This window comes from Meriones unguiculatus, chromosome 1 (genome assembly GCF_030254825.1).
Source record: "Meriones unguiculatus strain TT.TT164.6M chromosome 1, Bangor_MerUng_6.1, whole genome shotgun sequence".
NCBI lineage: Eukaryota > Metazoa > Chordata > Mammalia > Rodentia > Muridae > Meriones > Meriones unguiculatus.
Window position 1 is genome coordinate 59734425 of NC_083349.1, and position 13555 is coordinate 59747979.

The window sequence follows — 13555 nt, forward strand, 5'->3', positions numbered from 1 at the left end:
CCCAGCAGCCCCCACTTCCACCCCAAGGGAAGGGGAAAAAAGGCCACAAAAACACCTGGAGAGAAGAATAATCAATGGAAGTATGGGGGGGGGTGTCAATCCCATGACAGCACCCCACCTGTCTTAACCCTTTCTCTCCTGCACAGAAATTGAGACGCCCTCATATTATCCCTTTCACTCATCTTATATATGAAAAAAATCAAAACAGCGGACTCAGTCATCAGCTCTGCCATTTGGTACTTTCGGGGTCGAAGGAAATAAAAAAACAAATTTGGGACTGCAAGGTCCCTAGCAACCCATACTTCATGACTAAGATCCCTAAGAGACCCCAGTCCTGCCAAAAGAGGAAGTTCCTCTTTGGGCCAATTCTTAGAGGATTTTCTGGTCGCTTAGTGATCTGCACTCAACACTTGCTAAAGTGTACTGACTAATTTTGTGTTTGTTCCCAGTTTTCAGATGCAGAAACCCAAATGACTTATCCATGCTTCTATCAGCTGCTGAGTGACAGAGCCCTGATTCCGGCACAAGCTCGGTGCCCTGTTTCTGGAACCTGTGACTTGGCCGTTTTGTTGAGCAGTCTGCATGAGTCTCTCCGGAGCCTTGTGGAACCCAGCTGAACAAGGAGGTCTAATTCAGAGATATCTAGCTCCTCATCTCCCGGGTTACAGAATAGGACCCCTGTGACCTGTTCTCTCATTTAGAGTGGCCAACCAAAGGGAAAGGAGGGGGAAGCAGGGCCAATTCTAGTGTTGCTAAGGCCACCAGAGGGGGCCACTGGAGCTGAGGTCAAGAGGTGGGCTAGCAAAACTTGACAGTCAAGTTTGTACCCTCTGGCTAAATGTGTGTTTCCTCATGCAGACTACCTGGATGCCTAGGGACCAGAGACTCCAGCAGAGGTTGCCATATAAGAGAGAGGAGACAAAGTGGCACCAACCTGTCCTATGTGCTGAATTCAGTCTCACTGTGCCAGCCTCAACCACCTCAGCCGGCTCTCCAACCACCTACCTCAGACTCCTCCCATCCTTCAGCAGGGGAGGGGCCTTCTCTGCTCTCCTTCATCTACACTCCATCTCTAGGGGGCGTCTCTTCACCCTGTTATCTCGTCCCAGTAGTGAACAAGTTCACCTCATTTCAGCTGACACAGGATAAGACTCTTCAAAGGCATTGGGGGGGGGGAGAGATCAGAAGAGTCAAACGTTTGCTTATTATAGGCAGGCACTGTTGTTAGGGACCTTGCCAAAAATGTTCACACAAATTCTAAGAGGTGGTGTCCCTGGTCTACAAACGGAGGGAAAGAGCCTCAAGCTGGTAAATGGCACAGGTGAGATCTGAATCCAGGTGACATACCCTTATGTAATACTACATTTTACAAAACAAAGGAAGGAGGAGAGAGGGAGACAAGGAATGAGGAAGAGAAAGAGAGAGAGAGAAAAAGAACATTAAAGCTTTTAAGTTCTTTCAAATTCTTTTTGTTGTTGCCATTTGTTTTGTTTTGTTTTGTTTTGTTTTGTTTTGTTTTGTTTTGAGACAGAATCTCTCTACATAGCCATAGCTGTCCTGGAACTCACTGTGTAGACCAGGCTGGCCTCAAACTCACAGAGATCCACCTGCCTCTGTCTCCCAAGTGCTGGGCTTAAACACATTCAGCTTCAAATTCTTCATTGTGCACTAGGCTAACCACATTCGCCATGGGCATTCTTGCCAATATTGCGTTCCTATAGGGCATGGCAAAATGGGATATGCAAAAATAATGCCAAGGGATTTTTAAAACAACCCAAGGCCTCAGAGGACTGCCTGCCACACTCCTGGCACAGATAGGTACTTGCCCTGATCTTGACATTGGCTAGTGTGGGTTCTAAACTCAGCTACACTGACTGCTAGCCAGAGGCTCAGTGATGCCAGAGCCAGGTCTGGTCTGGTCCTTAAGCCTTTCTGGAACCCTCTCTTCATTTGTCTCCCTGGACCATCTGAGATCCAATGTTGGCTTCCACAGTTAGTCCTTAGAGCCCACAGAGCCCTGCCTCCATTTCCTTCCAGTCAGCATCCATGAGGAGCCCTCAGGGGCCACTCCTCCTCCAGCTTAGGTCTCAATTGTGCCTGTCAGCCTGCAGCATATGGTTAGGGCCAGGCCTGCCCTTCAGAAGAGCAGCCCCCTCAACCCCGGCCCCTCCTGAGTTCAAGCTGTCCTGAAAGGCAGGAGCCCTCAGCCTCCACCTGTCTCTGGCCCCAACGGAGCAGACATTATTTTTGCTGCCCCCTCAGCACAAACCCTCTTCTGCTCTTGCTCCCGACATGAGAGTTCCTTCCAAATCCCCACACTGCCTTCTGTGACCCACTTAGAATCCTAACTCCATGGACCTAAAATAGAAAGCACTCAATGCAAGCCTTTCACTTCCCGCTCCTGCTGAATAAAGCTCGCCTCTTAGAAAAGAGAAAGAGCCCCCAGGCAAAGTGACAGTCGCCCACTTATTTAAACTGGGTGGCCACCATTCGCTTGTCCAGCCCAGGCCAGCTGTTTTCTACCTGCCTCCAGTGGAATCAGTTCATGTGGATCTCTCATGCTATGACTGTGTGTGAGTGTGTGTGTGTGTGTGTGTGTGTGTGTGTGTGTGTGTGTTTCCCTCTTTGGAGTTTAGGAGAACTCCAGAGAATGCCCCAGGTTCATCTGTAATCTAGGGCATTGATCTGGCTCCATTGATAGCTGATTGTTTTCACACGTGACTCGGTTGCATTCCTCTAATCTCCACCCTTCTTCGAGGCTTGCATGACAAGCAGCATCGGCCTCAGTGGGGAGAGGTCGCTCACCTCTGACCAGGATATAATTGGAAAAAGAAGGTCATTGCCGTCTTCTCTTCTGGGGCAGATCAGCTTCGTTCTGTTCGTGTCACGAGCTCTTGCCAGCACACATTCTCAATGACACGGAGACAATGGCTGTGCCCCACAATGGAGCCCACAGAGATGTGCTCCGTGTGACACAGACACTCCACAGGGCCACACTCACTCTCGGCAGAGCAGGCGTGGTACACTGTCACGGACACACAATAGGTGCTCTCAATACAGCAGACAGCACTGATGGCACACAGGATGAGGGTAGGTGCCTGGTGACATCCAGACACCGAGGAAACACAAAGAAAGGCATAAAGCCATGCTTGCCCAGTGACACGGAGAGATACCCCACATCCGCACATTGTGACACAAGGGCTGGGCTACCACATTCAACCGAAAAAACAAACAAACAACAACAACAACAAAAACCCCAACACATCAGGAACGGTTCTCTTTGGGTAAAACCCACTTGGGAATGTATCAGAATTAAATGGGGGAGCTCTGACCAAGTACCCGTTTCCAGAAACCCCTGCTGGCATTGACACAGCCCTTCAGTGAAGGTCTACGAGCAAATTTGTTTGTGTTAAAGGAGCCTCATCAAGCAATTCTGATGGAAACAGAGGCTGGGAATCACTGGAGTGCTACACTGTTGGGCTCGCCTCGTCGGGGTGGTACAGCTGTTGGCAGGAAGGTTGGGCTGTATTTCCTTTTCTCAGTCCAGGAAGGGACGGGCTCCAAGCTGAGGAAAAAGAGGGGGTGGAGTGTGATACATCAGTGACCAGGAGATTAGGTGGTCAGACAATGTCCAGGAAGCGAAGGAGTTAAAACTGGGCTTCATGCCATTGATCCTTAGCAACCTTGGCCGGACTGGTTAGCGCCTTACACAGCACGGTCAAGGACGCCTCCAGTCGGGACATTTCCAGGATTCCATACACTGCTGTCAGGAATGGAAGACCCAAGAGCCAGACCCAACTGACAGTAACCATTGGCTAGCCCCGGGCTCCACGACACAGCCTCTGAGCAATAAAATGCTCCAGGGTCCCAAAGAAACCTGCCCAATACTAGGGAAAGGCAAAGGTTCCTCCTGTTCTCGGGCAGGGAGGGGCGCTATCCTTCTCCCACCCCGGCCGCACCACAAGGCCTCCGGGAGAGGGCAGAGGACGCCTGCCACTCGGGGACCAGGCGTTGGGGCGACAGATCAGAGCCCGGACGAGGAAGCGCTGAGATCCCCTTGGCGACAACAGGGTCGCGCCGCCCCCTGGCGGCTCCACAACCCCGTTGAGGTCGGAGAAGCCAGAGGCTTTGGGGCCGCCCAGCTCAGGGACAGGTTCCTCCTTCCTCTTCCAAGGGTCGAAGGATGCTGAAGCGATGGCCCCGCGAGGACCGCCTGCCTGTTCTGTCCTCCCTTTGACTCTCCCTCTGTTCCCTTCCTTTTTTTCCTCAGTCTCTCCCTCCCTCCTTCCCCATCTCCACTCTTCCTGCCTCCCTCCTCCCCCTCCCTCGCCGCCGTCCTTCGCCCACCCCTCCCGCCCCCGCCGGGCAGCGCCTGGGTGCGCCAGCTTGGCAGTTAGCCCATTAGATCTCGTACTATTGATCCGCTTCTGAGCCGAAGCTGACAGTGCCCCCCTTCCCGATCTCCCCCTGTCCCCATTCCCCGCGGCCCCCTCCCTCCTCCTCTCTCTCTCATCTCCAAGTAATCCTGGCCTGCGATCAGCCCCCCAACGCCCCCCACCCCCGCCAGCCCTCGGTGGACTGTGCTGAAGTCGCGCCCTCACGAAGGACAAGAACAAATGTAATTAAAGCGATCTGCAAGGGGGGTGCGTCCTAGCAAGCGCACGCGAGCGGGGGTCCCAGCGGCCCTCGCGGGCCCCGCCACCTCCTTTCCTCCCTTCCTAGCCCCCCCGGCCCCCCGGAGCGGGAGCATTTGGGTTGAGCGGCGCCTGTCCTATAAATCCACATATAATTCTCGCCTTTCCTGTTCAGCTAAGGAAAATAAACGTGTAAGGCTGTTTCTGGGAGCCCAGCTCGGGGACCGCTCTAAATTCTCCTCTTATTGAGTCGAGGCTGGAAATCATTCAGCTCGGCGGCGCGCCCCAGATCCACACACCCCCCCTCCCGGGTCGCTGGGGTCCAGGCCCGCGCCTGCCGCGCACACGCACGCGCGCGCACGGAAGGCAGGCGCTGGGTATATAAATATCTCCAGCTCTCCCCATAGCCGGGCAGATTTATTCCGCTGCCAAGACTGCAGAAAATTGACTTGTTCATGGAGGCGGCTATTGACACATCACCGGGGGGAGGGTTAGGGGAGAAAGCAGTGGAGCCGGCGCCCCTCCATTATACGTTAATGTAATCAGCAGTGTGCGAAATGACTGCGCGGAAAATAGCATCACTGACATTTATATTAGAGGATATTGATGGCAGGAGCTGTGACCGCATCACTCTGCCTCCCGTTTCCACGGATTGACACAGGAGCCTCTTGTTGGCTCCAACCACGCTTGCCTCCCCTCCCCCTCTCCCCCTCCTGCCCTCCCCTCTCTTCTCTCCACCCACTCTGTCTCTCCAGCTCTCCCCCTCTCTGCGTCTTACCCCAACCCTGCCTGTTCCCTCTTCTGATCCTTCATTTTCCAGATAATGCTTGAGCACCTACTGGGTGCCCCTCTCAAGGGTCTCTGCCCGTGCGTCGGCCTAGGTCCACCCCTCTCTCTACCTACACTACGCTGTAGCCCTCCTTTCTCCCGCCTCCCCAGCTCGGCCTCCCCTCCCCCTGCCTTGGCTCGATGGCTGGACTGCTGCTGTCACAGCAGATAGATAATTGAAAAATGGGCCTCACCTTTGCAGCCAGCAGGAGTGGTTACCTACTCCATCTCAGGCCCAGGCTCCAAAAGAGATTCTGAGGAAATTGGATTTTACATGGATGTTTTATTCGGGCAGAGGCTTTCGTATATATAAATACAGGCGCGGAGGCCTTGGCGGGAAAGATGAGTGAGGTCAGATGATCTGATCTACCCATATTCCCACCCCCACCCCCCAGGTTCAAAGGAGGCAGGCAGGCCTCGGGCTCTGCTCTGGGTCCCAGACCTGGACATGCGCTGCCCCTCCCCATCAGGGACAGAAAGAGGTTAATGCCTGTCAGCAGCTCCTCAAAGGCTGTCTTGGGAATACAAGTGTCTTTGTCAGGGCTTAGAAAGACACAGTGCTGAGAAGAAAGAGAGGAAAAAGACTAGAGAAGTTTGAAGGCTGACTCAGGAAATATTTATGGAAACTTCACCTCTGAGGATGGTGTTAGGTGCAGGAGAAAGTGCACTAGGCATAGCTGTTGTTTTCAGGGACAGTCTGCTTAGAAAATGGCATTGTGGGAGTTCAGGTTACAGAAAAAAGATAGGACTGGTGGGGAAAGTGGTGTTGAGGTCTCTTCTCTGGGACCTGGCCAGGAAGGGAGATTAGAAAAAGAAGGAAGAAACCTGATGGGTTGGGAGGATGACAGTATCCTGCAGTGTACTCCAGCCTGAGTCACAGAATGTCTAAGACAGTTATCAGCAGTCTCTGTGTCTGTGGGCTAGCTCACATCCAAGGTGGGAGTCTCTTAAGGGCTAAAATGATGCACTATCAAGCACCCAAGGACAAGGTAGCAAGAGACCTAAGTAAAGAGTGCTTTGAGACAGGCCTAAATGGAAGGCACAGGGCAGGTAGGAACATCAGAAGAACCCAAACATGTGAGAGGGTCCACAAGTAGAGGGCAGAAAATTACCTTGGCTTACAGTTTTGGACAGTCCAGTTCATGATCAATTAGCTCTGTTGTTTTGAGCCCATGGCAAGACAGAAAATTTATGACAGGTGTCTGTGGCAAAGTAAAATCACTCGTAGTCGGGAAACAAGAAAAAGGAATAAGACCTAGAGGTGCAGTGCTGGTAGAGCATTCCAAAGGCTCTGGGTTCAAGTCCAAGCACTGAAGGAAGAAATAAAACAAAGAGGGTAGGGGCAGGGTGGGTGAAGAGGAAGAAGAAGGCAAGATGGAGGAAGGAGTGGAAAAAGAAAGAGCAATCTTTTTAGTCCCAGGATATATGGCACCCAGTAGAACTGGAGTCAAGAAGCCCAGTTAACACATGGGCTTTCTGAGGGCTCTAGATCTAAACTATAGCAGGAAGAAGGCAGTAGAAGCTGGGGGCGGGGAGGAGCTTGCGCCCTTGGCTGAAGGACTGGAATTGAGGGTAGATCCTCTGTGTTCCTTCTGAGCACAGAGCAGACAGCAGCTGCCTGACCATAGCCAGATCACGAAAGCTGGACCAATCTGCCCTCCCCCCAGAGCGACACCCCAAAAGCCTCCTGTTCTCCGCCACATCATTATGCCATTACGTCATCAGCTGTGGGGCAGGACAGGTGCGGAATGGATCACAGGCATCCTCCCAGCTGCTCCTGCACATCCCCGGCACTCCCAGATGGCATCCTGGGAACTTCAGTCCAGCTGCAGGACTAGAGCAGTCCGGGGTAACTAGACTCCTTCTCTGAACTCTCCCCATCTGACCCTTGTCAGCAGCTTCCCTCTCCTCTAAAGAGTACATCCACCTGCCGGCTCAGCATTTCTTCTCAGCTGTCCAGGAGTTAGGCCTTTCTCGTTGCCTTCCTTCTCTGTGCCTCCCCCAGCCTCTGCCCTCAGAGAATCACAGGAAAGCAGGCCCTCTCTCCAGCCCCCAAAAACACACTGGATTTATTTTCTCTTCCTGTGACTCATTTGACATGTGGACCCTAAGATCCCGTCATCGCTTCTAATTTAGGAGGCTGCTGTGGGTTGAATCCTCACTGAAATTTAACTTTCACTACAATAATAGTATTAAGAGATGCCTGTAAGAGATGACTAGGTCATGAGAACTTGCCTTCACTAATAGAATTAATGTCCTTATAAAAAGCTTAGGGGGGCCTATTTGTCCCTCTCTCCACCCCACCATATGAGGGGACAGCAAGATGCACCATCTATGAAGCAGAGAGGGAGCCTTCACCAGACCCCAAACCTTCGGGGAGCCTCAAAAAGTATGAGGAATAATGTTTTTCGGTTATTTGTATTTTGTAATAGCAGACTAAGAGCTCTCAAATAGGCTGGTGCTGAGAGCATGCCTGCATGTGCATGACGAGTGTGTGTGTGTGTGTGTGTGTGTGTGTGTGTACGCGCGCGCATGTAACACGCTGGGGCCCTGCACATCCAGGACACATTTATAAAGCAGTTCTGGTTTTCCCCTGCCATTCAAATCAGGAAACTGAGGGCTGGGGCTGAAACTTAGTTAACAGAGTGTCTGGCTAGCATACACGAAGACCTAGGTATATTAGCACAAGTGCACCCTAGTTAATCCCAGGGGAAGGCAGGAGGATTGGAAGTTCAAGGTTATCTTTGAGTGCACACTGACCTTGACATCAGCCTGGACTGCATGAAATCCTGCCTCAAAAGGAAACAAATTAGGAACTTGACATTTTGGAGGAGAAAGAGTAGCAAGGGAAGTGGCTTCTCTCGGGGGAAGGATGCCTCCCTCTCCTCCAGGCCTTACCGAGATAGACTTCTAGGATGTGATTCAGGACCATCTGCCTGACAAGCTATCAGGGGCATTGGAGGGCACCGGAAGCTGAGCCACACGAAGTCAACCATCCACAAAGGCTCGCAGCCTGTCTGTTTTCCCCTGCATGAGAGGCTGTCTGGAGACCAGGTTCAGAGGAAAAGGGACCTGTGGGGGCAGCTAGCCTGCTTGTGGGGGTGAAGGGAGGTTGCCAGGAGCAAGGTTGAAGGTCCGGGTGAAGATCCAAGCTTTACAGGGCAATGCTCTAGCCTCAGCATGAAGGCTGCTGTTGGCTGTTCCCACGTGACTGGCACCTCGCCTCTCAGCTTTCAGATCCCTCACCCGGAAAGTGAAAATACTACAGTCCAGGTCTAATCTTTGTTTTGTTTTGTTTTTTGAGACAGAGTTTCTCTATAATAGCTCTGGCTTTCCTAGAACTCACTCTGTAGACCAGGCTGGCCCTGAACTCAGAGATCCGCCTGCCTCTGCCTCCCAAAAGAGTGCACCACCACTGCACCACTATTTCTAATTTCTATAGCATTTGGAGATTGGGTTTGGGAAGGAGTGAAGCTATTTCAGGGCTGAATATTAAGACTTCCGAGAGAGACAGTTAATTGTACTGAAATGCAGTGGGGCCTGAAATCCCTCATGGGACTCTTGGAATCCAGGAACTGCTGTGACCAGGACAAGTGCAGAGCAGTAAATCAGCCTAGCTGTGGGGCTGCAGAAAGGCAGGCTAGCTCCACAAAGCCGTGCCACCCAAATTGTCTCTGCCCTGGGATCCAGCTTGCAGAGCCCAGGAATGATGGGAAGAAACTCCAGTTAACAACGCAGCTGTCAGTCAATCCCGATGCCAGGAAATCTGCTCAGTGTCGTAGTCTGTGTCTGGGCGAGGGGTGTCGGATAGAAGGTGGGATTCTCTGCTTCCTTTCTCCAGTTTCGCAGGAAGTGGCCTGCTTGAGAGCACTGGTGTCACTCGCTGTGAGAGTGGAGGATGGGATCAGGGCACCCCTGGTGGCAGAGTTGTGGTTAGCAGGGACAACACCTCTTTAGACTCCTTGGAGGGACTGAGGACAGAGTGTGAAACAGGTGGAAGGAGCCAGTGGGGGGTGGGGGGCAGTGAGACACCCCACCCCCAGCCTGGCCTAGCCAGATGAAACAGAACAAGCCAGTAGGGTGACTTGGAGAGGAAAACAGCCTTGGATGACACTCCCCAGAGGGAAAGGACTAGAAGCGCAGAGCATGGCAGCCAGAAGCCAGCAGTCAGGGGAAGAGAGGTGAAGAGAGAGCATATCCCTTTCCACGGATGTGCCTTGGCCCCTGACCAAGCAAAGAGGGGCAGATCTGCTGCCTTGTCCCAAGCCCCTGCATCTGCCACCTTGTTTACCTCATGTCTATTTATAGCCACAGGCTCCGAGCCTGGTATGGGACGCTGCGATTTATACGCCTATAAACTTCCAAAGGGCACTGGGAGCTGGCAGGGCAAGGATAAAGACAGAGGCAAGCCTCCCACAGCCAAAATGCCTGCCACCCCCTACCCACCTACTCTGACCTTAAATGTTACCAAAGGTCAAGGGCCAGGCCCAGACAACCAAGCCACGGATGGACAGGAAGCCACGTCGCTGCTTTGATTCTTCCTCCCCTGAGTCAGTGTGTGGCGTGAGCTACAGCCCCCTTCCTTTAATATGATCCCTTCAGACACACTGTTGAGAGCAGGTAGGGAACGCCAGTGTGGCAGAGCGCATTTGGTCAGAAGGTGACTGAATTTGGGGAAGAAGTGGAAATGGAGACCTTCAGCCCAGGCGTCACCTGCCCCATCCGCTGACCAACAGAGAGAAAGAAAGATGAATCATTTGCTCCCTTCTCAGGGTGACTTTGGAGGCCTGAGCTGGCCCACCTCTCACATCAGAGAATGCTCATAGGTCAAGGCCTGACCGCGGGATTCGGGGAGCAGCTTCTTGTTCAGTCTTGTCCCCCTAGGAGGCAGCCCTGCTCAGCCCCTGGCAGACTCCCTGTTTAATAGTCTCCTTCTCTGTGGCCGCCCACACAGGAGTGGGCAGCCTCCTCAAGGACCACTGCTCCTTCCACGGTGTCTAGACTGCCAGTTCTCCCTGCCCATTCAATACCAACCTCTGCTGTGTGCTCCACCCTCCAAGCCACCCCCACTGGTTCCTACCCCAGGATCTGTCACAGAAGCAGTAAGGCTGGGTGTATCTCAGCTCTCTGTCTGCCTCTGCCTCTCTGTCTCTGTCTCTGTCTCTGTCGCTCTCTCTCTCTCTCTCTCTCTCTCTGTGTGTGTGTGTGTGTGTGTGTGTGTGTGTGTGTGTGGTGTAAGAGAGCTTCAGGGGATGGGGAGATGGCTCAGCAGTTATGCCACTCTTGTAGAGTTCAGTTCCCAGGACCCACAGCGGGTAACTTACTACTGCCTGGAACTCCAGTTCCAAAAAAAAATCTGATTCCTCTACCCTCTGTGAAAGTGTGTGTGTGTACACATTTTTTTTTTTAAATTGATCCAAGCATTCTGGAGGCCTGATCACTGTGAGTTCAAGGGCAGCCTGTTCTACATAGCAAGTTCCAGGCCAACCAGTGCTACAGAAGGAGATTCTGTCTCAAAAATAAACAAAGGGATCTTTTTAAAGATTGTGCTTCGAAACTGGATCAGAGTTACAGGCTACCTAAGTCTGAACACATGGAGAAAGAGCCAGGATGAGCTTCTCCCTGACTGCTTTGTTAGTTTCGTGTCCCTTAGGGTGGTGGCACCGAATCTGAGGACCTGGGCATGGAGCAGTATGTCTCCTAAGGCCCACCCGACTCCTTGCCATTTCTGGCCTGTTCCTTCCCACCTCAGTCTTGGATTTAAGGTCTCTCCGTGGACGGTGAGCAGAGCCGGGGTCAGCGGTCACTCGGCTAGAATCAATCCTTCAGCAGGATAAAGAGCTGCGGTCCCTAAGGATGACAAGCCACCAGCTAGCGTGCATCTCCAGCTGGGACTGGGCTGATCTTGGCCTGACAGAGTGATTGACCCTGGGCAAAGGCTTTAGGGACACAGGTTGAGTCTTAGGTTGCTTCTCTCCCTTTGCCTCTAGCCCATCTTTGGGGAATAATGCTGTTTGTCAGGGCAATGGTCTTTCCCTCTCCAAGGAGGAAAGGTAGGAATAGAGAAGGCTCCTGAGTCCACATTCCCTTTGCTCATAGGCTAACTCACTCCTTTTGTCGTTAGCTTTTGTTTTTTGTTCTTTGTTTTTCTTTGTTTTTGTTCTCCCAAGACAGGGTTTCTCTGTGTGGCCCTAGCTATCCTGGAACTCATTCTGTAGACCAGGCTGTCCTGGAACTCACAGAGGTTAGCCTGCCTCTGTCTCCCCAGTACTGGGATCCAAGGTGTGTGCCATTACACCCTGCTGCCAGCTCTCTTTTTGTCTGTTGCCTTCTCCAGTCCCCCTCCCCCAAGCGCGAGTTGGTTAAGCGTGAAGATGGTGTCTGAAATGGCTAATCTTCTGCATCAACCTTGACAGATGTGTAGAGATGGAACGCTATTCTTGGATGTGTCCCAGGGAAATGCTAACTTCCAGTCATTAGGGTTCTAGGAGGAAGATCTGCCCTCACCCCGTGAGTGCCAGCCTCCAATTCACTGAAGGCCTGAACAGAACAAAGAGCAGAAGAAGATCAAGCTCTTTGCGTCTCTTCCTGCCCTGGAATGTAGCAGTCCCGGTTCTTCAGACTCCCTCCAGGACTCTCTCGGGCCATTCCACCCTCTGGTTCTTGGGACTGAAACTCCGCCACCAGCTTTACTGGTGACAGCGTTAGTAGTGAGCCAATCCTTCACAATAATAAATCAGTGCCCCTCTCCTTCCCTTCCCCTCTCCTTCCCTTCCCCTCTCCTTCCCTTCCCCTCTCCTTCCCTTCCCCTCTCCTTCCCTTTCCCTCTCCTTCCCTTCCCCTCTCCTTCCCTTCCCCTCTCCTTCCCTTCCCCTCTCCTTCCCTTTCCCTCTCCTTCCCTTTCCCTCTCCTTCCCTTCCCCTCTCCTTCCCTTCCCCTCTCCTTCCCTTTCCCTCTCCTTCCCTTCCCCTCTCCTTCCCTTTCCCTCTCCTTCCCTTTCCCTCTCCCCTGTTCTCATCTCAGTCATGCCTGTTTCTCTGGAGATCCTTAATTCAGCACTGAACATGGGGAGAAATCCAGCAGCCAGGTGGGGCAGGTGCAAAAGGGAAAACTGCATCTGGCTAAACCGAGGGTAGAGCTCCCCTCCTGCCCTCTCCAGAGGGAGGCAGCAGAGGACCATGAGAACTGCCCCATCCAGCAATTAGCCAATTGGTTCCTTCAGGTCCTCTATCCGTTATGGGGCCCATATAGAGGGATTCCTGTGGTTTGAAGTTTTCACACTTGCAGCCTATTTCTCTGATAAAAAGATGCCTTTGGAAAGCTAGCCAATTCTCAACTTAGACTCCAGCCCCTTCTGTTCATTCCTGAGCAGTGACTTCTTTCATAAACAAACAAGACAAATAATAATTAAAAAAAAAAACATACTTCTGCCTGCATCTCCTTCTATTCTTTAAACTTCTCAGCGTCTCCTTTCCCCCATCTCTTTACGTTCTTTACGCTTCTCGACTCTCATCCTCTTGGGGACCTTGTGTCACCAGCCTGGAGAGGGACAGTCTATCTGGGGTAGTTTTCCTGTGCCCCCCCCCTTGGGTTGTCACTACGATGACTGTTTGTAGGTAGAACATACCCAATCTTCCCCTGGGAGTTTTTCTTCCTGGTGTCTCTCCTAGCCCACCTTCATTCAGACACTTCCCAGACTCACTTCCTTGGGTTCAGAGACCGGCTCTGGCCCTGGAGATGCCCAGGAAGACAGGCCTGTGTTTGAGAGAGTCAGCCAGCATTGGCCAGCAATGACTTGGAGAGCTTAAATACCTCACCTTAGAAACCCCACCCTCCCCCACACGTGGCACTCTCGTCCCTCTGACTGATTGGAAATTGGCTTTGGGAAGATCAAAGACAGATAGAAAAGAAGGGTAGTTAGAATTGAAGAGGACACAGGTCAGGGAAACATCTGTTATTGGCGAAGTTAGGGAGCTAAAAGGCTGGGAAGTTAGACCCTGGGGCAGAGACCATCTCCTGTTCAAAGCTGGAGAGAAGGTAGGGACGGGGTGGGGGGTGGGGAGTGTCTTGGTTTGAGGCCAAAAGGGAAGCAA